Source organism: Macaca nemestrina, chromosome 6 (genome assembly GCF_043159975.1).
Source record: "Macaca nemestrina isolate mMacNem1 chromosome 6, mMacNem.hap1, whole genome shotgun sequence".
In the NCBI taxonomy this organism is placed as follows: domain Eukaryota; kingdom Metazoa; phylum Chordata; class Mammalia; order Primates; family Cercopithecidae; genus Macaca; species Macaca nemestrina.
Window position 1 is genome coordinate 82,014,128 of NC_092130.1, and position 27,739 is coordinate 82,041,866.

The window sequence follows — 27,739 nt, forward strand, 5'->3', positions numbered from 1 at the left end:
GGGAGGTTATGTCACATCTTGCTAGGGAAGTCAAGAATGGCTTTGTGGAAAAGGTGTGGGATTTGAGCTGGACATGAGGATAGATGGAATTGGACAATCAGAATTTGGAGAGCTGGGATGAATTCTAGATTGAGTTTCTAGAAAGATTGAAGTCAATGAAACAAAAGGTAGCAGGTCATATTTTATGCTGACCAATGACTAACTTGTTTGCTTAGACTAAATAGATTAGAGAAATGGCACAGTTGGAAAGGGAAGTGGAGGAGATATTTGAATAAATAAACAGAGAAACGACATTTGATTAGTGAAGACACTTGAGGAGCTGCAGAATAAGGGGAAGGAACACGCTAAAGAGAATTTGGTAAAAGAATTGCCTAACCTTTCTCTGTAGAGTGCGAATTGCAAACTAAACCGTCTAGGAGGGTCTGGCAAGCAATGTAGATGAGTCAACTGAGCTAGGTATAAGAAAAATAGCAACTTGAGATGGTCAATACCAGCAGACCTATGGCCTGCACAGCAGCAAAGTGATAAGAACTGGGCTTAAATGTGGTCAAGCAGAAGAAACATATGACTTTGGAAGAGCGCAGCTGCTGTGCAGCTCCAGCAACTTGTTACTTTGTGAAAATTGAGGCTCAATGTGGCCAAATATTCAAGAGAAACTTGGAGTTTATATTTTATGTTGGCAACAAATTGAAATTAAAAAAAATAAGTAGACTTCAGCATTGTGTGAGCCAAAAAAAATAGGTCTGCAGACAGTCCGTTTGAGACCTCTGATGATTGCTTAGGAGCCCTTAAAGAAAGGCAGAATAGGGAAAGGGCTCACATTTTAAAAGAAGTGAAAGTACAGTATTGCCAGACATAGCAAAGACTCATGTGGAAAATCCACAGCTTGTTTGGTTATTTGTTCAGTGTCTGTCTCAGCAGACTGTAAACACCTGGAGAGTGGAGACCCTCCCTGTTTTGCTCCCCAGCACCTAGCATGGTGCCTAACATAACATGGACAGTCAATAAGTACTTATTGAATGAACATTATTCTTAGAAATTTACTCTTTAGTCTAAAAAGAAGTGCCATATTAAGCTTTTTTTCTTACTGTGAATGAGGGAGGAACATACTGATGTGTGAGTAACTATATTAATGACATAATTTTATCACATCAATATGTCCTTACTATAAATCCCTTTTATTTTAGCAGAATCTTTTTACATACATTATCACAAAATCTGCAGTTTATAGCCTAAACTATGTGGAACCTATGAACTAATTGTGATCATGATGCTTCACTAATCAAAATGCTTCAATGACTTCCTCTACTCTGCTAAATAAAGTCTGAATTCAACATGCTCCAAAATTGCTTATATGATCTGGCTCTTGAATGTTTCCTCAGATCTATCTTTTTTTTCTGTTTTCTAGTCTTGGAATAAGTGAGTCGATATGTGACTCTTGGTTGCTGGGAGCTGTTTCAGAGAAGAATTCCTAGGGGACACCTGTTCCTAATTGATAGTGGTCACAGAAAGACACCTGAGACTAATATATAGGGTATGCTACCAGGCTCATGGTAGGGTATAAAGCTACCAACTTCAGATATGTATATTTTATTGCTATTCTAAAACTGAGTTGTACTTATTTGCTCTGTGTAGGTGAAGGACCTGATAAATAAAGATAAAAATTGTTGTTTAAAAGTTTGTTAATGCTCAGAGTTTGCTTGGTTAAATACTTTTGTCTGGTTTTATGGTTAAATATTCTGCTTGTGAATGCTGTGGGCAGTATTCACATAATGGGGAGGATTGCTACAAACTTTGTAGGAGAAAACTTTTTTTTTATTTTCTAGATTTTTTTCCCCATTTTACTCTATGTGTTAGGATAGTGTTTCTTAAAGTGTGGACTAAAGAACAGTTACATTAGAATAACCTAGAATGTTTGTTAAAAACATATTTCTGCAGTATACCATATAATATATTGAATATAAATCTCCTGGGGAAGATGCTCAAGATTCTGTGTTTTTAAAAAGTTTCCCAAGTAGTTCTGATGCATATCAAATTTAAGAATCAATCTTTGCGGGCATGTGGTCAACCCAGCAATAACATTATTTATTATCAGTGGGTGGTCCCTCTCTCTTGCTTTCCCTGTACTATTGAGGAGGCAGTTTTACAAAAATGCTACCTCCTGAAAGTTTGGCTGGAGAATATCTGTACAAACACCTGCATACCAGATGGGCACATCTGTACAGCTTGTGCTGCTGATCCAGCTTCAGCACATGTCACGCACCACTTCCTTAATTCAGAGTGAGTTGAAAGGATGATGAGGATTTCACACTGAAGTCTTGAGCACATGAGTCATTTTCCCTTTTTTTTTGTTCTTTTTTTTCTTTTCTACTTACCTTGATTTGCAGTAATTTTCTTTTTCGTGATCAAGAATGGCAGGGATATTGAAACCAATGAGTAAACAACTCATCTAACTAAAGGCATTGCTTTGTGAGTGCTGGACTCTTCATATAGCAAGTCAAAAGAAGATGGTATTGCTAGTTTCAGGAATAGTTAGACCTTTTTGTTTGTTTGTTTGTTTGTTTGTTTTTAACGAATTCAGCTTTCTATTAAAACCGTTTAACAATTTAAGGTTTATCAGCTTCTGAATATAAGTATGCATACAAGTATGCATAAAAGAGTATGCATAAAAGTATGCATAGCTGCACAAAAATAACATCTGAAGATCAAAGAATTGTATTTATTTTCTCTTTTTATTTTATTTTTTTCTATTGCAAGTGACCTAAATATTAAAAAGATGGTTAATTTCAACCACCAAAGGAAGACATCAGAAAAAGGTCATATGAATCATCCAGCCAAACAAGCATGAAATACATCTAGTTTTCCTTTCTTTTTTTTTCAATGATACTTTCCTTTCTTATATTCTTTTTTCCACTACTAGATCTAGAGGAAGGTATATTGCATTTCAGGATAGAAGGAAATAGTAACAGTCTATTGCTGGAATCAAAGGGAGCCAGGAAGCCCATTATCATGGGTCAGAAGTCACAGATGAGTTAAAGGGAGGAGAGCTGGGTGCATGTTGTTTAGCTGTAAAGGAAAGGTTGCTGGCTGTTTTAAAGAAGGAGGAATTAAGAAGTTTCCATAAGATTTTTAAAAAGGACAATCACAAAACATTCCAATAATAAAAATGAATTATTGAAATAGCATATATATATATATATATATATATATATATATATGAGAGAGAGAGAAAGGGATAGATAGATAGAGCTTTGCTTATGCTATTCAAGGCTCTCTACTAAGTGCTTTGCACTAGGTCCTTCAACTTCATAAAAACCCTACAAGGCAGGGTTCCCCCATTTTACAGATGAGTAAACTGAGGCTTATAAAGTTTAATTAACTTGCCCAAGGTTACACAGAGTCAGAGCTCACGTATTCTGGCTCCAGACTTCATGCTTTTCACCACTACCCTGTAACTGCTGGAAGAGGCAGTGCAGAGAAGCATTGGTTGTTAGATATTAGTGAATTCTGCTAAAGAAAAGAGGACCTAGAAACATTCTGATGAGAAGGAAGTTTAACTGCTAGTATGGATTGACCAATTTGCATTGGCAAACAGAAAAGAAAAGCTCCCTATTATACCATTATATGGTTAAATCTGCCCTTTGCTGGAAAGTGGGGTGTTAGGAAAAAGCAAGATCAGTCAACTTATTTGTGTGAAATCTGTGCTGGTTTTGTCCAATTGTGTTGCTTTAAAGCTCAGTTAGCAGAAGAATGTGCTGAATAAAGCTGAATAAACGTAATTGATATCCACCAATTCTGTCTGCCACTAAAACTCAGTGGAATATGGTTGCAGTTCATCTCCCTTCCTGCTAAATAGGGATGAAAATGCTGAGCATTTGTCAGTCACTTGGAAAATGCCCTGAAAGAGGCAGAGACTGTCATTGACCCCTTGTCCTCTCCAGCAGACTGTCGTCAAAGTCTTCATTATTGTTTGTTCCTGTTATTTTTTTGCTTCCCAGCAATATTGTCCTTCAGGGCACGTTGAGCTGTGGATTTGGAACTGTGTGACATGCAAAATGAGCAGTTAGTCACTCTACAGTGTTGTGTTGCCTAAGCTGACTTTGCAGTCTTCACAGCAGACCCAGCTATAGAGCCCCAACAGGAATTTCCTATTTGAAATCTTTTTATTCCTGCCACAGCAAAACCTCTGAGACTCTGTTCTGTGTGTGCCAGGTACGGTGTGATTAAATAAGGCCAGGCTGCCGCTGTGTTCATTGAAGTTCTCATCAAAGGGTTTTATTATCCACTCAACATAGCCATGGAAGGGACTATGGAATATACATCTGTTCACACCTGGCACACACATGGGTTCATCTGGTTCCTTATAAAGGAGTGGGAATATCTTTTGGGAATATGCTTTAACAGTAATTTCTAGGATAAAAATAACACACTGTTTCCCTTTCCCAGATCTTTGTTTGTTGCTCCCTTTCCCAACATTTTCTTTAAGTCTTTTCTTCTTTTCTGTGCCTCCTACTTCTTTCTCTTTTAGAATTTTGAAATAATAAAAAAACCCCACAGAAAACCTATGGATTGCACAACAATATAGGACTCATTCCCTGTAAAAACAATCCTTGTGGATGAGAATTAGATTTTACTAGTCAGTTGAGTTATCAGGGTTGTGACCAATTGTCTGTTGGGTCCATCTGTGTCAGGAAACTCTCAATGAAATAAATAAGATAATTTCTATGTCACAGAATGTTATTAGGAATAAAGAAAGTTGTGCATGAGAAAGCATAACACTGTTAAAATTCTCTACCCGCATTTTCTGTTTTTTTGTGTCCTTAAAACTGCTGAAGGAGTTATTTTGATTCAGTCTTTTATAAAGATAGCAAACAATATGTTGAGGCCAGAATGCTTTTGAACAAATTATATGGAATTAGTCAGAGTGGCCTCAAACATATGCAGCAGCTCGAACTATAGATGAATGACAGTGTGGTGCTCTGCTAACTGACGTACCTTCTTATCAGAGCAGTAGTGAACATTACGGGCAGGCCATTTGCACGAATGGCAAACAGGCTTGGCATGGTGTTTGACCATATAATTCACTCGAGAGTAGTTTTCTCTGTCTTAGAAAAAGCCTTGCAGGATATATAAAAGCCATACCTGGAACCATTCTGGTCAAGATATGGAATCAACCTAAATGTTCATCAATAGATGAATGGATAAGGAAAATATGCACAATGGAGTATTATTCAGCCATAAAAAGAATGAAATTCTGTCATTGGTGGCAACATGTATGAACCTAGAGGATATTATGTTTACTGAAATAAGTCAGGACAAGAATAAAAGTACTGTATGTTCTCACTCATATATGGGAGCTAAAAAACTTATAGTTAAGTAGTGAGTAGAATTGTGGTTATTAGAGGCTGGGAAAGGTAAAGGGAAGGGGAGAATGGGGAGAGTTTCATTAACAGATACAAAATTACAGCTGGATAGGAAGAATAAGTTCTAGTGTTTTTAAATTGTTAACTATAGTCATCCTACAGGGCTAGCTTGAGTTGGATTTTTCCAACTCAAGTTAGTCCTGTAGGATGACTATAGTTAACAATAATTTATTATATATGTTCAAATCTAAAGGAGAGGATTTTGAATATTCCCAACACAAATAAATGATACTTGTTTGAGGTAATGCATATGCTAATTACCTGATTTGATCATTACACATTGTATACATGTATCAAAATATCACTGGGTAGCACATAAATATATACAATTATTATGTGACAACTAAAAATAAAAGGAGGAAGAAGCCATGCCTGGATCTCTATGCCAGAGGAAAAGCTGATGGGAGGGGAGAGAAATGGGAAGGGAAGAAAACAGGAGGGAAAAGAACTCTTGGCTTTGTATTGCATTTCATATCTGTTTTCAGAGGAGGGAGCGTGCTTCCATGCCTCTCAAAAACACAAATGCCACTGAGACTTATAAGCTGATTATAGGCTCTATTTTTTTCTTTGTTATATTATGGAAAGTTCTGTAGCTTTTGGAGGCCAAACCAGAATCCAAAGTTCTGGAATATGTGTCATTCTTGAAAGAAAATAAAAAATCCACCTCAAGCTAGCCTATTGAGTTATTGGCTAACACAATCCAAAGCAGGGAAAGAGGTCATGAACAATACTTTAGCAAATGGTTGCGATGTTGTTCCAATAAACTTCTGTTTATAAAAGCATTTGGCAGATCAGATTTGTCCCACAGGCCATGGTTCATGACCCCCACTCCAGTCATATGGCATGGGGGTTCATTTCACTGGACCTTTATCTCTCTATCCAATATAAAATTCAGGTAGTTTTACTGCATTTGCAATAGCCAGGTGATTCTATTATAATCTAGCACAGACATAGCAGATTAGATTTATTTCATCTGTCTCTCCAAACAATTGGTAGAAAAATGCCTATATTGTTCAGAGGATTCTGAGACTGTATTAGGCTAAATAGAAAAATGTGTCATTATCAATTAATAATGTTTAAAATAGGCACAGAAGGGGATGCAGTAGTACATGCATCTTGGTTTTGCCATTTCTGCTTTAGAATGTAGGACTTACATGGACTTATCTTCCTTCACATACAGATTTTCCCACTCTGGGGCCTCAAAAGGTTTTTCTAACTTGATTCTTCTCAAGAGCCTAACAAAAATCCAACGATGGCTAAGGTGTGACCCATTGCAATTGCTCATTTTTCTAATTTTTTTGTTTTTTGTCGAGATGCAGTGTTGCTCTGTTGCCCAGGCTGGAGTGCAGTGGCACAATTTCAGCTCACTGCAACCTCCGCCTCCTGAGTTCAAGCGATTCTCATGCCTCAGCCTCCCAAGTAGCTGGAACTACAGGCGCATGCCACCATGCCAGGCTAAGTTGTATATTTGTAGTGAAGACGGGGTTTCGCCATGTTGGCCGGGCTGGTCTTAAACTCCTGAGCTTACATGATCCCCCTGCCTTGGTCTATCAAAGTGTTGGGATTACAGGCATGAGCCACTGCGCCCAGCCTCTAATGTGTTTTTAAGTTTAGAGCAAAAGTAAGAAGATCACATAAAAATTCTATCAGGTGGGTGGACTGAATCAGGATTTCAGAGCTAATTCATATTATGAAATACTTAAATGACATATTGTACTTATTAATTTTTGGAATATGAAATGACTGGCAATGTACTACACTACATATTTTTTAAAGTCTTGCTTCAGTTCTCAATGATTTTGCATATATGTGTATTTACCTGTGCTATACTCTAACTTTTCCAACTAAATTAATTTTTTCCCCTTTTCTTGAGAAGGCCAGAACAATTTTGAAAGCCACCAGGAGGAGAGAGGACACCAAGTAAACTGTTCTAGAGTCATGCCTGTAGATGAACAAGCACCACCTGAGGCTGTGCTAAAAAACAAATGGTGTTCCTTGAAAATATCATCATTGGGAGGCAGTAGGCAGCTGTTAAAATTGGACAGCCGTTGCTCAGTGTCCAAAGAGAAGGAAATTTTAACCATTAGTCTCTCCAACTTGATATTTAATTACCCTGAAAAAGAAGAAAAATATGAAATTTCTCTTCAGAATTCCTTATGAGTCATGCCCAGGTTTTCATAAAACAAATTTATTGCAGTTGTCTCACCAGTAGCTCTGTGAGCAGAGGGTGCAGTAAACCCATGTCTCCTTTTAGCCGGAGTTTGGCTTTCATTGGTACAATAATCAGTTATTTTATTGATTCTTTCCTAAATACAAAATTAAGTAATATATTAAAATCACTTTTAAAACACTTTCTGACTAATTCGATTGGAAAGCTTTCACTTACCAAAAAGCGAGATGTGAGATATGGGAAAAAAGATGGGGTTATAAAAGAAAGAGAAAGAAGAGACAAAGAGGTTAAAATGAGTTCTTAACCTAGGCTGACCTCAGGGAAAATTGTGTAAGTTACTTGAAATTATATGCAAAATCGTGTGTGTGTGTTTGTGTGTGTGTTGTGTGTGTGAACATGTGAGGCATATTTAGGGTTTAAGTATTAGCCTTTCAATTGAGAATCACTGATAAAATTCTTATCCAGAGAGGGTAGACTAAATATGTTCTGGAATTTCTGGGTCCAGTCTGTGGACTGGGAAAGAGTAGTGGCAAAGGGAAAATGGATATTAACTAAGGAAAATAGTTTGTACATCATAGGTTTGCCCAGGGGCAGCTCTGATCATGGCTACATGCTTTTAGGTTCTGGAACAATGGCAGCCAAGGCAGGCTTTTCTTGGAAATTGGTGACTTATGACTGCTTCCCTCCTTCTCTGTTGTTAAGCAAACAGTTGGCACACCCTGGAGAGCCCTGACAGTGAACGATAGCCCAAGGACAAGGCACCAGCTGAAAGCCAGCTTGGCTGCAAATTAGAGTATAATGGCAGAGTGGCTTCTGCTGCGAAGCGATTTGCATCAGAGCCCACCAACAATGCACATTCTGTAAGGCAGGCATTTGTAGGGGAAGGAAATAAGAAACACATCATTTCTAAATAATTTTGAAGAGAATTTGCCAAAGGAAGGGGAGCAGATAAGATGGGGACTCACCTGTTTTTAGGTTATGCTACCTAGAATACTTATAATGCACCCAAGGAAAATTTACATTTCACCTTCAGTAGATCTATATAAAATTCACCTTCGTATGCTTGCTCGTTGCCCCTCCCTCTGTCCTCCCATAGTGCCTTGCTCATAACTCCATTATAGAGCTATATAAATGCAGTGCTTAGGCATATATTTCATTAAGTCATGTATTTATGGTGCTTAGGTATGTTTTCCCAAAGATCAAGTAGTTTCCACTGTGGTTTCCACAACACTCCCGCATCCTAAGAATCCTATATACATAATCAAATCTTTAAATATTTTAACAACTGTACAAATGGGTGAACCTTGTGGAAGAACTCTGATCACAAATGCGCAAGATCAGAGGAGAGATCCAGTATGAGCCAAATGAAATTCTGTGGTAATAGAGACAGAAAATGCTGCAGGATTAAAATAGCAATTAGAAAGAAGCAGTTGGAAAGGGAAGGAAAGAACTATGGTAGAATTTAACAAATAGTACTAATTATCAACATGGAGGAGCATAACACAGGAACATGTGTTGCAACAATCAGCAAGATAATGCATTATACTGGGTATAAGATACACATATAAATAAATAATACTTTTGCATTAATGTAAGTATAAAGTTCTGCTAGAATGGCATATAGATACATAGTAACTTTGGGTACTTGATATGACCAGTTTCTCTTTTCCATCTGATGGTGAGTTTCATGGAGGTAGAGACTATGTCTTCTTCCTTTTATAATCTCCAATGGTTAGGTCAACCGTTGTCATACAGAAGACACCAGGTAAATATTTGTTAAAAAAATGTCTGGCGGCTGGGCGCAGTGGCTCAAGCCTGTAATCCCAGCACCCTGGGAGGCCGAGACGGGCGGATCACGAGGTCAGGAGATCGAGACCATCCTGGCTAATGCGGTGAAACCCCGTCTCTACTAAAAAATAAAAAAAACTAGCTGGGCGAGGTGGCGGGCGCCTGTAGTCCCAGCTACTTGGGAGGCTGAGGCAGCAGAATGGCATAAACCCGGGAGGCGGAACTTGCAGTGAGCTGAGATCCGGCCATTGCACCCCCGCCTGGGCAACAGAGCGAGACTCCGTCTCAAAAAAAAAAAAAAAAAAAAAAAAGTCTGGCATTAAAATTATTTTTTGTAATCAGCCTGATCCTATCCACAGTTCTTCATTTTCCATTCTCTCCATGTCTACATCCTGCCCTACCCATGACGGCCTTATGAATCCATGTTGCAATGCTCTCTGTCTGCTCTTTGCCTTCCCAAATCTGTTCAATACCCATTATATTTCCGTGCAGCTTAAGTCCCACATACTCTGTGAGGTCTCATCTCTCTGCCCCTTGTGTCTGGATTTCCTTCTCCTGTGTGTAAGTTAGAGCTCATAATGTTAATTTTTCACTATTTCATTTGTTGATTTTCCTGCCTGAACTACCAACTCTTTGCCAGGAGGAACCATGCCTCAAAGAGGTATTTTTTTTTTTTTTTTTTTGTAATTGAGACCAAGTCTCCCTCTGTCACCCAGGCTGGAGTGCAGTGGCATGATCTCGGCTCACTGCAACCTCTGCCTTCTGGGTTCAAGCGATTCTCCTACCTCAGCCTTCCAAGTAGCCAGGACTGCAGGCGATTGCCCTCACACCCGGCTAATTTTGGTGTTTTTTAGTAGAGATGGGGTTTCATCATGTTGGCTAGGGTGGTCTCAAACTCTTGACCTCAAGTGATCCTCCTGCCTCAGCCTCCCAAGGTGCTGGGATTATAGGCGCGAGTCACCTTTCTGAATTTTCCAGGCAGCCAAGCACACACTGAACACTTGATAGGCAGATATCTGCCTGTAAAATAGGAAGCATGGCTGGAAATGAGGAGGAATCCATTGCTGTGGCCCAAGTAATCTATAAAGGGTCTGAGAGCATGACAAGTGGGTAGGCATCTAGACTCAGAGATTTTTTCAGAGTTTGGGGTAGTTTCCCCATTTTCAGGGAGCTCATGTCTATGGAGGTGATAAAGCAGGAGGCTGGGTCTCTGTATGTAGTATCCTTAGTGAGGAATCACACATTTTGTTAGACTTTTTATTTATTTTCCAATTCAGCAGCTATAGTAACAGAGTCTAAATACTGAAATTATTTGGGTTTCTTTTGTGTGGTTACAATCTTTAGCTTTTCTTTCTCTCTAGGGCACTAATTAGTAGCAAGCAGGTTAATGGTAGGATAGAAGTTTAGTTAGTCAGGTTTCTATCGTTCTAAAACTCCTTTTTTACTGTCTCACCTTTTAGGTGGAAAACTTAAAATAATAATAAAATTGTTTCTATATTTTCATCTGGCATTTACTGCTTTGATAGCATTTTTAGTACATCAAATACAAATGATAATAAATTTGATCTATGCATTATGCTAGCTTTTCATCTTTTTCTGTGGGTTTTCAAAGGAATTCAGCTTATAAGTTCATAGATTAGAGTTCATTAAAAAGAGAGAGTGAATTATTCTTGTCTTTGTTAATTAAAATAATAAACTAAAAACCTGCTGTATTAATTCTAACTTTTCTGTCCTGTGAACTCTGCTCTGGGAATGACAAAGAGTTTACCTTCCTGAAATTGTAGAATAGTTCTCTATAGTTAAGCAATGATGTAGTATTCTTTAATCTTGTTTTCCATGAAAACATCTAATAGTCTACTGGAAGAATAAAGAAAGGCAAGATTCAAGATCTACCCCAGTTTGATAGTATTGTTCTATGTGGTGGTGGCTTACTAATAGCTTTATTATTAAACCATGTAAGCAAAAGAAAGCACTACAGCTTAGCGGGAACTCAGATGGATCTGCTTTCAGCATGTAACTAAACCAGTGTGTAGAAACAAGTAATTAAAAAGACACAAAGCCCGTAATCAATTGTGCACCGGTTATCTTTGATTGCTCTTGCAAAGGACAAATTACACACAAGCCTCTTGCAAGTCTGAAGAAAAAGAGGTCCTATTATCTTCTTTTTGAAATCATTCCTCTGCACAGACAAGGGCATCCCTATTCCAGATCTCTTGGTTTAATTAAAAGGACGCAAACATCAGATGATGTTGCAGCATATCGAATGTTTCCCTGTCAGTGCAATGGGTGAAAGAGGGAGGGGGGAGAGAGGGAGTGAGACATAGGGGTGGGGGTTGGTTGGAAGAATTTCTTTTCCATAAAGACTGGCCTTTTTCACTCTGACCATCTGTTTTCTCATGGTGAAAAGCCCCATTGCTGGTATCCTGGCATAGCTTTGCATGTCTTTGTGCTTGAGGGACATTCAATCTTGCATCTGATACACGCTGATCTGTGACACTTCCTAACAAACGAGGCTTTGTTCAAACAAAGAGACTCCCTGATAGGAACTGTAAACTTGGAGCTTGATATCCTGTAGAAAAGGCAGGCTATGGCTGAGCTGGCACAGGAAATGCTCTCTGTAATGCAACAGAGCTGAAGGAGGTCACACCCCGTGCACACATACACTCTTTCAGATCTTCCCAGGCCTCCTCTCATCTCTGTCTCCTCTTCAGACAGGGCAGCTCCAAGAACACAGCTGCATTTGGACCTGGGAGAATGCAACCCATCTCCATTACAGGCTGAAGCTTACTCTTCATAATCATCCATCTATTTGTATAGCTTCTTCATTTTACAAAGCATTCTTGAAATCATTAATCCCTTTGATACAATAACTTCATAAGGTCCCAAGGTGATCTCACTGAAGACAATTATTTTGTGACCACTAATGCCAACTGCTGCTCATTTCTTGTCTCTTGCTTTTGTATCTTCTTTCCATTCTCGGTCTCTCTGTCTCTCTCCTCTCCCTTCCTTCTCCCCAATTAATGATCTTAAATTTGGGGCTCTCAACTTCAAATTCATCTATCTTTTCACCGTAAGATGTTTACGTGGTCCCTCAGTTTTTAGACAAGGGTGCGGAATAGAAAATGTGTAATTTGCTGCTGAGTCATAGATTGTGATTTGGGGAAAGTGGCAGAGAAGGCCCTTACTCAGAAAAATATGACTTGATATTTCAAGATATGATTTAGAATCCTGTTAGAATGTAAGCTTCCTTTGAAAGAATGTCACTTAAAAAAAGTGTGCTGTTTCCTCTCCTTGGCCCCTCCTGCACACTAGGGACGTGGCTGAGAGGGACCTTCTAACGCAGCCATTCTCTGCTTTCCCTAGGCAGAGTTGATTATTGCTTCCTTTGTGTTCCCACCCCTGTTTGCTCTTAACTCAGTGCCATTATGTAGCACGTTGTAGTCTGAGCTATTTGTTTATGTATCTATCTCCCCTACTAACCTGTGAACCACCATGTAGGAGTTGTATATTTATTATTCATTCTTGTGAATTTCCAGTATTTCACGAAGTGCCTGACCCGTAATAGGCTCCCAGTAACAGTATGTTGAATAAATAAATTTTATTGGATAAACATTGATATAGGTGGGAGGGAAGAAACAGGAAAAAAAAAAAGAACAGAGTAGGGAAAACTGACTTCACTCACATCTATAAATTTTTCCTTGGCCTGGACCTGTTATTTGACTTCCTGTCCCTTACCACTTCAACAGTGCAAAGTAGTGTTTGAGTCAAGAATTATCTTAGATGCAGCTTCTCAGTTTTCGGGACTAATACTTTAAGAAAAAACAAACAAACAACAAAACAAAAAAAGATACTTGAATTGCAGAGAACTTAAGTAATATTTCAAAGTTATGTTTTTTATTACCTACTAGACCTATTATCAAACAAATATAAAGGTTTTGGGGCCCAATAAGGCCCTGGAGATACAGGAAAGAAAATTTGTCCAGTGGAGCACTTTAACATGGAAATGTTATAGGGAGGGCAGTGAGCTGCTGAAAGGAGAATGGCTACACAGACTTTCAATCTCACTTTTCACCTGGCTTGCTCAACCATTTATACCATGATTTATCTTTTCTGAACCTCGATTTGTGAAATGAGAATATTAATGCTGGCATGCCTAAATGGGATTTTATGAGAATTAACTAAACGTGATTGTAAAATATTTTCGGAACATAAAGTACTGGATGAAACAATTAATTTTCATAATTTTGAGATCAGAGAGGATTTCATAGGGTAATATTGTGTGCCAAGTTGCAATTGTATTGCATTTTTAACGGAGGTGGCTCAAACTCACTTCATTGCATTTCTAATCCCTTTTTTGTATAGCTGGTAAAAATATGACAGGAAATTGATTAATTAAAGTTTGGTAGCACATTGGAATTTACTCAAAAACAGCTTCTAAGTAAGAGTAGTCCACGGTCAATGGGTAGAGTAACTGTACTTGCCTTGTTACGGCCAGTTTGAATGTCACTATGTAAAACCCAGGAAAGGCTCACAAAGACAACAGGAATGAAACAACCTTGGCTGTTGTCATTCTGGTTACTCGTTCAATCAAAGGTAACCAATAATTGAATCTATAAGTGATTGCCAAAATACGCAGCTTTTGTTGATGCTGTTATTTAAAGTAAGGTATCAAAAGAATTGATTCTGCGATCAGAGAAATGAGCACAACCAATGGATCTAGAATTTGACGTTCAACCTGTTGCAATGCCAGAAACAACTTCAAAAGGAGTTCTTATTTATTTTATTTTATTTCTTTATTTATACTTTTTTTTAAACTTGTATTTTAAGTTCCAGGGTACATGAGCAGGATGTGCAGGTTTGTTACAGAGGTAAACGTGTGCCATGGTGGTTTGCTGCACAAGTCAACCTATCACCTAGGTATTAAGTCCAGCATCCATTAAACATTCTTCCTGATGCTACCCCTCCCCCAACAGCCCCAATAGGCCCCAGTGTATGTTATTCCCCTCCATGTGTCCATGTGTTCTCATTGTTCGGCTCCCACTTATAAGTGAGAAATGTATTTGGTTTTCTGTTCCTGTGTTAGTTTGCTGAGGATAATGGCTTCCAGCTCCATCTATGTCCTTGCAAAAGACATGATCTCATTCCTTTTTATGGCTGCATAGTATTCCATGGTGTATATAGATCACATTTTCTTTATACAGTCTATCACTGATGGGCATTTAGGTTAATTCCATGTCTTTGCTATTTTGAATAGTGCAGCAATTAACATACATGTGCATGTATCTTTATAATAGAAGGATTTATATTTGTGTATATACCTAGCAATGGGATTGCTGGGTCAAATGGTATTTCTGCCTCTAGATCTTTGAGGAATCACCACACTGTCTTCCACAATGGTTGAACTAATTTACACTCCTGCCAACAGTGTAGAAGTGTTCCTTTTTCTCCACAAAAGATTATGCCGTGAAATCACAACGTTAGTTTATCATCTCAGGGAAGTAGCAATAAATTTAATGTGAACCTACTAAGCATGATTCTGTTTAAAGCAATAGCTAATATGAATACGGTGCTGCCTTTTCATTTAGTGAGTTCTTTGCTATGTTTTGTTGCATCAATGTTCCTAAAATGTCTCATTTAGAAGATAGGAAAGGTGTTCATAATTGTAAAGTAAAATGAGGAGAGTGAGGCCTGCCACATAAGTGACATCTTCCCCCATCCCATGCAATTGTTTTCCCTTGGTATCAATGGAGATCTATGTTCTGATTAAGAATGCCAAATTTTCCAAACTTGTTTAATCTCATGTGAAGGGATGTTTTTAAAATCAGTTGAGCTGTGGGAACAATTCTCCCAGCACTTTCAAGAACATATATTGATTTTTTCCTTCATTTTATTTTTCAGATTTCTTCCCTCTTTTCCATTCTTATTGTCAGCCCTGAAGGCCAAATCTTTATCACTTAACTTACTAGAAAAATAGTTCTCAATCTTGGCAGCACAATAAAATCTCTCTGGAAGCTTTAAAAAATACTGACATCTGAGTTGGAATCTCAGAAATTCTGATGTAATTGGTCTGGGATGGGTCCTGAGTGTTGAGATATTGAAAGAGCCCCTGATGATTCTAAAGTGTGGCTAAGGAATGGAACCAATGACCATGAGCTCTCCTCTGCCCAGTCCATCCTGCAAACCACTCACTTAGTTTTAACTTGATAGCCATTATAACTGGCTCCTCCTTGGTCTTACTGCAGTCTTACTAAAAGTACATCTCACCTCCATTTTTCTCATTGTTATTTTCTGTCTTAATAGAGACATTTAATCATAAATGTTTGGAAATAGGAGTCGAATAGATGATAAATTTAATGAAATTCCAATGCTAGATAAATATTTTCCCAACAATGCTTCAATCATTTTAATCATTCAAAAATTCTTTAAACTTCTCTATTGCTAAGTTCCAAAACTCTTTGACCTAGTATTTAATATTTTTGTAAAATGTTAAGGCTCATTTTATTTTTCAGACTTACATAGACCACTGTTGCTCTTTCTGTATCCCATACTTTACTAAAATGAGCTACTTGCTCATCCTGCAACGTGCCTCACAGTACCCTATCTCTGTGCCTCTTCTTTTACTTTTCCCTCTACTGAGAATGCCTTGAACCAACTCCAACTCCTTAAATATAAACCATTTCTAATGTGCCGATTAATATGCCACTTTCCTTAATCAAACTTTTCAGTTTTGATGAAAATGGGGGTACTTCTTCCTTTATTTCAACCCCTTAAAACTCTTCCTTCTATGTTATATGCTTACTCTATGATGACTTATCTATTTTATTCTTTTCCCTTCCTTTCTTCCACTCTACTGAAGGCTCCTCAAGGTCCAAAACCAAGGCTATCTCTTCTGGTGAAGGCTGTTTTAGAGTCAGATTTTGTCTTTGAGTCCTGATTCTACCTTTACTAGATATGTCAATTACTTTTCTCTCTGGGTTTTGCTTTCTTGTATTTTAAATGGGGAATTAATATCACATTGTTCACAGAGTTATGGGGCAAATTAAATGAGTTATTCCATGGAATGTACTTAGAAAACTGCCCTGCACAAAGTGAGCACCTTCTAAATGTCAGCTATTTTTATTAGCTTGCTTTAACAGAGGCTAGGGTAATATCTTGTATATTTTAAGGGCTTAAAATATTTGTTAAACGCAAAATTCTTTGGTACTTGGAAAGATTCCAAATGCCCAAACTATACATATTTGATAGCTTATAATTTTAAAATCATTTTTATAGCTACTTGCAGGAGGATGTGGGTCAAAGTGACCTGATATTTTGTTTGAAAAAAATGGAAAACATAATTTCTGACAGGTTTGGTATCTTGTGATGAAAATCTTCAGTTCCACAGTTAGTGCTAGAGATTCACCTCTGTGAAATGTCCAAACTGTCAATTATGGTGATTTATTGTGTGCTGATTTCCACAGGCATTAAAAAAAATAGTTGACTATCCAGAAGCGATTGAAATTCTTAGCTTAAAACAGGTATGTGCAAAGAAACTCAATAGGCAAATTATGTATTCTGGGAACAGAACGTCTCTATATAGATTCCATTTAATAATATACACTTCACAGGTCTTTGGAGATAAGACTATAAATATGACTGTCAGATTTAACCAATAAATATTTTAACACCAGCACATCTTAAACTCATATCCATTTATGTCTCCGATGTCATAAAATTGAATTGACGTTTTGTTTTCCAAGACTGAAGAAAAGAATAATTAAAATGAAGTCACTAATGTTGTGTGACTGTACAATCAGTTATTGGGGGTTTTCCCCCTTCTATGTTGACTTTTGAAGTGTTTGAAGTGACTTTTTTGAAATTAATAATTAATCTTTTCAAGGTGTTTTTTTTGCAGTTGGTGAGGGCGGTCAATGTTAAGGGAAAACAGATAAGAACAGAGGACAAGTTCTGACTGACCAAGGTGGTGTGTTTGCAAGAGAATAAAACACTCCATAGATTGGACTGCTTGGTACTTGCCTCCTGGTTGTAAATAGGGTCTTGTCTTCAGCCATTTCCCAGGAAACCTTGTCAAGGAATTAACTCTGGAGATATTTATGCGAATAAAGTATAATAGTGAAGGTTTGAAGTAACAGTTTACAGCTACCAAAAATGAGATAGAGACAGAATAGTAGAATTATGAAAGACTCTTCAGGGCAACACTGAAAATAGTTTATCTTCTAATAGTCACATGTTGAGAACGGCACTTGGGAATTTATTACGTGTTTTCAGTTTCTACATTTTCACCTGTTTCTGGCTTTCCAAACTCTATTTGTTCATAGAATTTATGGCTTGTATTACATTCAAATCAATGGAAGATCAAGCATTTGTATTCCTAGAAGAAACTGTATTTCTTTCTCATACCTCATATGAGCTTATTATGTGCCAGGCAATGTGCTCTAAGTTTTACATGTTATTACTAATTTAATCCTCACAATAACCCTAAGAAATAGATGCTATTATTATCCCCATTTTATGCATGAAGTAACTGAGGCTCAGAAAGATTAAATACCTTGCTCAAGGCCACAGAACAGGTCAGGAATTAAAGTCACCCTTTCTGATTCTGGAGGCCAGGCTTATCCCCTCTAAGTTATGCTGCTTCAGAATGAAAGACACAGCTATCACAATAGCAATCAGAGCATGTTCTCACTGCAGTTTTGGCATTTTGCTTTTGTTGTTTTAGAGAAGAGATAATGGTGTTAACCTGGCACAGGAGGAAAGGAATCAATCCAAAATGCAGCAAAAGCACACCAGGGGTTTGAATTGACTGTAAAGTTAGAGCAAAAACTTCAAAGTGTTCTGGTCCTGGGCCTGCACTGATCTACTGAGTGAGCAGCTGATGGCTCAGAGAAAGGCGTACAGTGAGTTTTGAGGTGCAGTTTAATAATAAAAAAAAAAGGCAAAGGTAAAATAAATAGAAGAGAGAGCACTAGGGCCCTTGTGTTACAACAGGAAATGGTTTCCCAAAATGCCGTTGTGCTTCTCTAACCTTCTCTGAGCAGTAAAAATATTCTAAGGATATTCTACAGAAGCCACCTGTTTGGATGCCTCTATTTAAATACTGATTCCACAACTAACTGACTTCACAGCTTTGGTCCAGGTATTAAATTTCTTTTAATCACAGTTTGCCCATTGGTGGGACAGCTCTAGTAATAGTATCTACCTCAGGGTTATTATGAGAATTACATAAGGTAATCTACATGAAGTACTTCAGTACAGTGAATGTTCAGTAATGGTTTTTGTCCTTTTTTCTCTCCCGTGACATATGATGGATCACAATTTTGTCTGCTACGATTATTTATTCAGTTTCCACTGACTGGATGCTGGGATATACAAAATATAGTCCCTGCTCTGGGGAGCCTAAAAGATAAGCATGAACCAGACACAATAGCCCATACATGCAAATACTTTGTGATAAGATATGCATTGTATATATTTTTACAGATCAGTAAGTGAAACACAAGTATTGCAACAATTTATAATCAATTTCCCAGGGCAAAAAGTATAGTTTTTACAGATATATAACATAATAAGATACACTAAGTTTGCATATTTATACATTTAATTATGCATCAATTAATAAGATGCATTAATGGGGAGATGTTGGCCAACGTGTACAAACTTTCGGTTATGAGATAAATAAATTCTGGAGTCCTAATGTATAGCATGGTGACTATGATTAATTAATAATAAAGTATTACATACTTGAAACTTGCTAAGAGAGTAGATCTTAAGTATGCTCACCCTGCCCCCATGCACAAAGATAACTATGTGAAGTTAGGAATGTGTTAATTAGCTTGATCATAGTAATCATTTCATAAAATATACATATATCACAAAATCATGTTGCATACCCTAAACATATATAATTTTTATTTGTCTATTATACCAGGATAAAGTTGGGAAAAAAAAGAGATACATTCACTGTTATCTGCCCTGTATGTCTCTGTGACCTGCCCGGAAGTTTGGTGGGTCTTGCTAGGCAGAGGATTCGGCACCCACGTTCAGTGCACTGGATACCTTGCAGGCCAGGCACAGGAGGAATTGGTCCAAGAGACCTGCAAAGGTCTTCTTGATTTTGCCCAAAGGATATCAAACATCCAGTATAAAGGAGAGGCATGATGGAAAAAAAGGTTTTACACAGTTTCCTTAATTATAGTAATAGGATGGTGTTGAAGGATGAAATCATAATTCCTGAAGTAGTATGTTATAAAGCTTCTTTGAATTGTACTTTTTTAAAAAAAGCTTTAGTTTGTATATGCCAATCTGTTATAATGTTTCACAAGAAAACATGACAAATGAATTTTAAATATTTAATATTAATACCAAATTTGTAGGGTAGCATACACTTCTGTTGCCTCCTGTCCCATCCTTTGGCCAACCTCTCATTTTAGCCACAGCTGAAGGGCACAGTTTTATGAACTCTTAGCTTCAGCTGAGAGCATCCTGTACTAAATCTCTTGATGTATCCTCCCATTTTCTACTAGAGATCCTTTCCACAGCCATAGCTCCTGCTCAGCCCATGGATATGCCTGGGCCAGGAATACACTGGCCATTAATGCACCAGTGGGGCTGGTGTGTGTCCATCCTTCTGATGAACAATTATGGGGCACACTAACACTTTTTTTTTTTTTTTTGTAAGATGGAGTCTTGCTCTATAGCCAGGCTGGAGTGCAGTGGCACAATCTTGGCTCATTGAAACCTCTGCCTCCCGGGTTCAAGCAATTCCCCTGCCTCAGCCTCCCGAGTAGCTGGGACTACAGGCATGCCACCACACCAGGCTAATTTTTTTTTCTTTTTTGTATTTTAGTGGAGATGGGGTTTCACCATGTTGGCCAGGATGGTCTCGATCTCCTGACCTTGTGATCCACCCGCCTCGGCTTCCCAAAGTGCTGGGTAGCACATTTTTATATTGATTTTTACCCCCTTCCCTCTTTTAATCTGCTTGCTCCATTACTCCTGTTTTGGGGGTCACCCCTAAGTAGATAGTCTGCATTTAGTCTTAGAGTCTCCATTGAGAGAACTCATGGTAAGACATAAAAATTTAACAGCTAAGTGAGTTTATCATCTCAAGTCAGTTAAATAAACCAAGTAAAGAGAAATGGGCAAATTAGAAAATCTGTGCATTTGACTCAGTTATGGAGACTACAAATTGGGATCATCAATGGAATCTCCATTTAGGCCAATATCATCATACAGATGTGTATGATAGCAAACCTCTTACATAAGAACACTGGTACAGAGCATTTCAACTTCTAGGAAAAGCCTTTTAAGGGAACTCACCTTTCTAAGACATGTTCATTAACTACATGTTTCCATAAGAAGAGCAGAGACATTTTGTCTTAAATACATGAGGAGAAAATTGAAACTCATATTTTCGTCTCAATAAACAATTTAAAGTCATAACTGAAGCTGTGCTAAAAGAACTTAAAGACATAAGAACCACTTTCACTTAGTTTAAATCAATAAGACCAACATAATAGCCTCATTCTTCTTTGGCTAGTTTATGACAGCTGCTTGTGTTAGAATGTCAATGAAAGCCTGCGACAGCAATATAAATGCTATCTTATTGATTGTGACATAAGCTTTGAGCTGATTCAAAGGGAAATACACAGTGCAAAGTATCATTCTTATCATTTTATAATCATTATAAAAAATCACAATGATTATCACTAGTAAAGGTGTTTACACCGTTGTGCATGAAACTGATGAGTATATAACCCAAACTGTTGCAAAAAGCAGACGTTATAGGTATGGCAAATACACCTTCTCAGAATTAAGAGAACAGTAAAATGTGAGGATCATTTCTGAAAAATGGTCTATATACTTTTGCATCTTTCAATTTGAAGTTCTTAGTGAACATGGTTATACTTGAGTTCTAAGTTAACATTGGTTAGCTAAAAGTTTTCACTTTAGATTCATTTGCTGGTTTTCTTTCTTTCAGGTGTAAATATATGTCAGTTATGAAATGTATAGTGTATTTTAGATTATCTGTGACTCTAAGTAAGCCCTATGCCAACTCTTATAAATGGCAGTCAATCCTTTTGCTTTTGCAGTTTTAGGGGAACATTATCAGAAGAAAATTAAAGAGACCCTAGATAATTTGATTTCGTGAAATTTCTACCAGAAAAGAGTCAGAAACTGGATTTGCCCAAAAGTCGTTGAAGTTCCTTCAAGTAAATTAGCAGAAGAGAAGTCCTTCCCTGAGTGTTATTGGAAATCTGGTTAGTGTTATGAAGCTGTCATTGCTGTTAAAAGTTGCTGGAGAACTATGTTCATTCTCCATATTTGGTAGCTATTGGAGAATTTGTCTGAGTGTTGTTTATGAAATGGGAATGTTTAAGGTAGGGAAGTTGACAGGAAATTACTGTGTGACAAATGATCTGAGAATTGTTAAGTGTTGTACTTCTGTTCAATTCAGACGTCTCTGCTGTATACAAATGGCAGTGTGTATAATAGCATGTCTCTTAAATGGGTAGGTTGATTTGTCTTATAAATTATGATTGACATTGTTCATTAATATTCCTGGTCCTCTAATCCTTCTGGGAGAATAGGAGGGTTGCATGTCTTTGTCCCATTGAAGTTAGACAAACATGTCATATGCCCTAACCAAGAAAGTGAGAGCAAAGTGACTGGTGGCACTTCTGAGCTAAAGCACAGAAGAGCATGTGCACAATTTCCTTTATTCCCTTTGCCACCCTGCTGAAACCTGGAGGCTCTTGTGAGATTGCAGCTGCATGGGAAGTAGAGGCTTTGTCCACTTGGGCCTCTGAGTGACTGCCATAAACCAAGATTTTCTGTTGTCTTATGTGGGTTGTGTACATGAGAAATCAACTTTTACTCTGTTAAATCATGAAAAGGTTGATGTTTTTCATTAATGCATATAAGCTAGCACATCCGGACTTACACATAAGATTAATTAATTAATTAATTAATTATTACACATTGAAAGTGATGGCAGAAACCACAATTACTTTCGCACCAACCCAAATATTTTAAAAGGCACTATTTATATGAATCAGCTCCCTGGGACTAGAAATAGCTCTTATACATAGAATATATTTGTGTAATATTTAACCTACTGTAACTCTACCTTTAGTAGGTCTGTCTTGTGTGCAACATCCGTGTTTATGGCAAGATAACATCCCAGGATAGAATAAAACCCATCAGTGGCTGTATCAGTGGTGGAAACATAGTAGACACTCAGAAAACATTTCTTGAACTGAGTTAGGTTATCAGAAAGCAAGTGTGTAAGAAAGAGGCTTTTGGCCACAAACCACATTAGAGAAAGAAATGCAGGAGAGAAAACAAAATCATGAAGAGATAAAGAAAGCAGAGTAAGCTTCAGGGTTTTTACATAGCCAGAGCATGGGTAGGTTCAGGCCAGAAAAATGGGAACACATTGATGGAGTGAACCCAAAATTTGTGGAAAGATAAACCTGGTTGTGCAGTTTTTCAAAGGAGTTTTAGAACTTAGGCTGTGTCTCTAGATATCAAAAGTTTGATCAAGTTTCATATTGGTTTTACAGCCCTCATGGACTTTTTGTCAAATTGATTGTGTTACATAGACAGAGTGATTTTGTTTTTATTTTCTTAGAGAGTTGTGTGTCATATCTAATCATATGTCTTATCTCACATAGGTTAGTAGTGATTTTTATGGTAAGAAAAGCTTTGTTTTTCAATATCATAAACATTTATAGAATTCATAATAATATAAACTTTTGTCTTTCTCCTTTCCCACTTGTAATTTTTTAGTGCTCATATTCCCTGCAAGAGTGATGCTTCATGGGGGGTAGAAATGATACTAGTCTTCACCATGGAATTCTCATTATTGCCACAATGATTGTACACAGTAGACGTTAAATATCTTTTGAATGAGTTGATAAATATATATATCAAGCTTCTAAGCTCCTCTTCGGCATGGTTCTACTTCATCTGTCTATTCTTATTTCCATTAGACCCTACCACATACCACCTTACACTCTGGCCTGCACATAAGCATCATCCTATCTTTGTTCTTTGAGTTACTTGATTTCCTTCCTCAATACGTTTCATCTCTCTGCCTAATATTAAAAGCTAACTTTTATGACTAAATCATTTGCATTTGTTATCCCATTTTCTAAAACAAAACAAAAAATAAAACAATCAGGTAGGTACTATAATTAACACCATTTACAAATGAATAAGGCTTAGAAAGCTAAGCTATCTTACTGCTGTCAGCCCCATAGCACCCCAGCCACACAGCTGCTGATGTCTGCTTCATTACAGAGCAATTGCTCCTAACCACCTTTTGTACATTCTTCAAGCCTCAGTTCAAACACTACTTCCTCCATAAAGCTTTCTTTTATTACATTGATCTTTACTAATCTCTACTTTGTCCCAAACACCTGTTAAACTTAAAGTCAGCACCACATTGCTCACCCTCGATCGTTCTGTATAAGTTCATGTGTATTAATTTTATCTGTCCCATTAGATCTTACAGTCCTGAATAGAAATTGAGCCCTATTTATTTTGTATTATTCCATTATGTCTAGCAAAGTAGAGATGATTAAGAAAAACTTCCTAGTTAATGGATTGATAAAGAATAAAGTAATGTTACAATTGCAAAATTTATCCCAGAATTTTCATCTAGAATTTTTCCACAAGGCTGGAGTCTGACAAAGACCTAGCTATTTCTTTTGATTTCTTTCATTTTAAAAAAAGTTTAGTTTACTTCCTGCCACTCAGAAACTTAAAACCATATCTTCAGATTTGGGATTGTTAGAAATAGCCTTTTGAAGATGAGATGAAAACTGTTATTTTCAGTCATTAAAAATGTTTAAGAACAAAGGAATCATGTGACAACTTGTGACTAATGCAATCAGAGAAGCCGGAGATTGGGATGTTTATTTTTACACATTGGGAAGGAAAAAGTAAGGATCAGCCTCTAAGTTTGACACCTCAAATGATCTCAGTGCTTTTGCATCATATCACATGGACATAAAGCCTCTCTTCATGCCCCCATAGAAGTAGGCAGAGACACAGAAGAAGGCCCCAGGCCAGAGCTGTGAATGCAAACTGGATCTAAGCCTTAATAACTAAATCCAACCGCATAAACAACTCAAAACAAGTGAAGAAGTGCCAAACTTGTCCTTGTGAGTTTCCTTGTAAATTAAAAATAAACTGGAACAATTATGTATTCAGATTATGGAAAAGTAGTGACATTGAAACTGATTTAAGTAAATGATTCATGATTCCCAGATACCTAAAACTACTACAAAATTAAATTTATCTTGTGCAAAAGGAAAAACAAAATACATGGAGCCCTTGGTTAGGTTTGATATTCTTCAAAGGCATTACAAGATATTCCAAAATGTCAACTTAAATCATGGATTCAAACTTAGACTAAGAACAAACAGCAGTCATTACCTAAGTCTCTCTTGTGGCCTATGCAAAACCACCTCACTACTTAAGTTCATTTCCAATGCAAATATGTCACCAGCATTTAGTGGCAGGCTTGCTGTGTGTGTTCACGCACAATTGGGCAAATGAGAATCAAGAAATTCACAAATGGGCCATCTGGGTTTCACACAGAATCTCCCCTGCCCCCACTATGTTAAAGCAACACTACTTCCTCCTACTGATCAGGTTCAGTTACCCTTGCTATGTTGTGGGGATTCAATGTTTGTGGATCAGGCACTGTGTCAGTACCTGGATAGCGAGGATCTGTGGGCAGAAGAAACAAACTCTCATGTCCAGAGAGGGATTTTCTCTTTTTTTTTTTAACTTTTATTTTAGGTTCAGGGGTACATGTGCAGGTTTGTTATATAGGTAAATTGAATGTCACAGGGGTTTGGTGTACTCAGGTAATACGTGTAGTATCCAATAGGTAGTTTTTGATCCTTTCCCTCCTCCCATCTCCACCCTCAAGTAGGCCCTGGTGTCTGTTGTACTCTTTTTTGTGTCCATGTATACTCAATGTTTAGCTCTTACTTACAAGTGAGAAAATGTGATATTTGATTTTCTGTTCCTGTGTTAGTTCACTGAAGATAGTGGCTACTAGCTCCAACTGTGTTGTTGCAAAGGACATGATCTCATTTTTTTCTGCTGTGTAGTATTCCATGGTATATATTTACTACATTAAAAATTTTTTTTCCATAAGTTATTGGGGTACAGATGGTATTTGGTTACGTAAGTTCTTTAGTGGTGATCTATGAAATTTTGGTGCATGCATCACCCGAGCAGTACACACTGTACCATATTTGTAGTCTTTTATCCCTCACTCCCCTTCCACTCTTCCCCACAAGTCCCCAAAGTCCATTGTATCATTCTTATGCCTTTGCGTCCTCATAGCTTAGCTTCCACGTATCACTGAGAACATATGATGTTTGGTTTTCCATTCCTGAGTTACTTCACTGAGAATAATGGTCTCCAATCTCATCCAGGTCATTGCAAATGCTGTTAATTATTTTTTATGACTGTTAATTATTTTTATTCTCTTTTAATTCCTTTTTATGGCTGTGTAATATTCATATATATATATGTGATATATACATATATATATGTGATATATACATATATATATATACACACACACCCCACAGTTTCTTTGTCTACTTGTTGATTGATGGTCATTTGGGTTGGTTCCATGATTTTGCAATTGTGAATTATGCTGCTATAAACATGTGTGTGCAAGTGTCTTGGAAACAACCCAAATGCCCATCAGTGATAGACTGGATAAAGAAAATGTGGTACATATATACCATGGAATACTATGCAGCCATAAAAAGAATGAGATCATGTCCTTTGCAGGGACATGGATGAAGCTGGAAGCCATCATTCTCAGCAAACTAACCCAGATGATCATGTGATTTTTGTTTTTAATTCTGTTTATGTGGTGTATCACATTTATTGACTTGCATATGTTAAAACATCCCTGAATCCCCAATATGATCTCTTGATCATGTTGGGTTATCTTTTTGATATGTTGTTGGATTCAGTTAGCTAGTATATTATTAAGGATTTTAGCATTTATGTTTATCAAAAATATCTGTCTATAGTTTTCTTTTTTTGGTTATGTCCTTTCCTGGTTTTGATATTAGGGTGATGCTGGCTTCATAAAATGAATTAGGGAGGGTTCCTTCTTTATCTTGTGGAACAGTGTCAAAAGGATTGGTACCAATTCTCCTTTGAATGTCTGGTAGAATTCTGCTGTGAATCTGTTTGGTCCTGGATGTTTTTGTTGTTGGTAAGTTTTAAACTGGCATCTCAATCTCACTGCTTGTTTTTGGTCTGTTCAAGGTATCTAATTCTTCCTGATTTAAGCTAGGAGGGTTGTATTTTTTTAGGAATTTATCCATCTCTTCTAGGTTTTCTAGTTTTTGTGTGTGAAGGTGTTCATAGTAGGCTTGAATGATCTTTTGTATTTTAGTGGTGTCTGTTGTAACAGCTCCTGTTTCGTTTCGTAGTGAGTTTATTTGGATTTTCTCTCTTCTTTTCTTGGTTAATCTTGCTAATGGTCTATCAATTTTTGATGTAGGCATTAAGGGCTATAAACTTTCCTTTTAGCACTGCCATTGCTGTATCCCAGAGGTTTCGATAGGTTGTGTCATTATTGTCTTTCAGTTCAAATACTTTTTAAATTTCTATCTTGATTTCATTTTTGACCCAATGCTCATTCAGGAGTAGGTTATTTAATTTCCATGTATTTGAATAATATTGAAGGTTCCTTTTGGAGTAGATTTCCAGTTTTATTCCACTGTGGTCTGAGAGAGTGCTTGATATAGTTTCAATTTTCTTAAATTCACTGAGACTTGTTTTGGGGCCTATCATATGGTCTATCTTGGAGAAAGTTCCATGCACTGTTGAATAGAATGTGTATCCTGCGGTTGTTGGATGAAATGTTCTCTATATAACTGTTAAGTCCATTTGTTCTAAAGTATAGTTTAAATCCATTGTTTCTTTGTTGACTTTCTGTCTTGATGACTTGTGTAGTGCTGTCAGTGGAGTACTAAAGTCCCCAACTATTATGTTGCTATCTCATTTCTTAGGTCTGTTAGTAATTGTTTATAAATTTGGAAGCTCCAGTGTTAAGGGCATATATGTTTAGGATTGTGATATATTCCTATTGGACAACGCCTTTTACCACTATATAATGTCCCTCTTTGTCTCTTTTAACTGCTATTGCTTTAAAGTTTGTTTTGTCTGATATAAGAATAGCTACCCTTGCTTGCTTTTGTTGTGCATTTGCATAAAATGCCTTTTTCCGCCCCTTTACTTTAAGTTTATATGAGTCCTTATGTGTTGGGTGAGTCTCCTGAAGGCAGCAGATGATTGTTTGGTG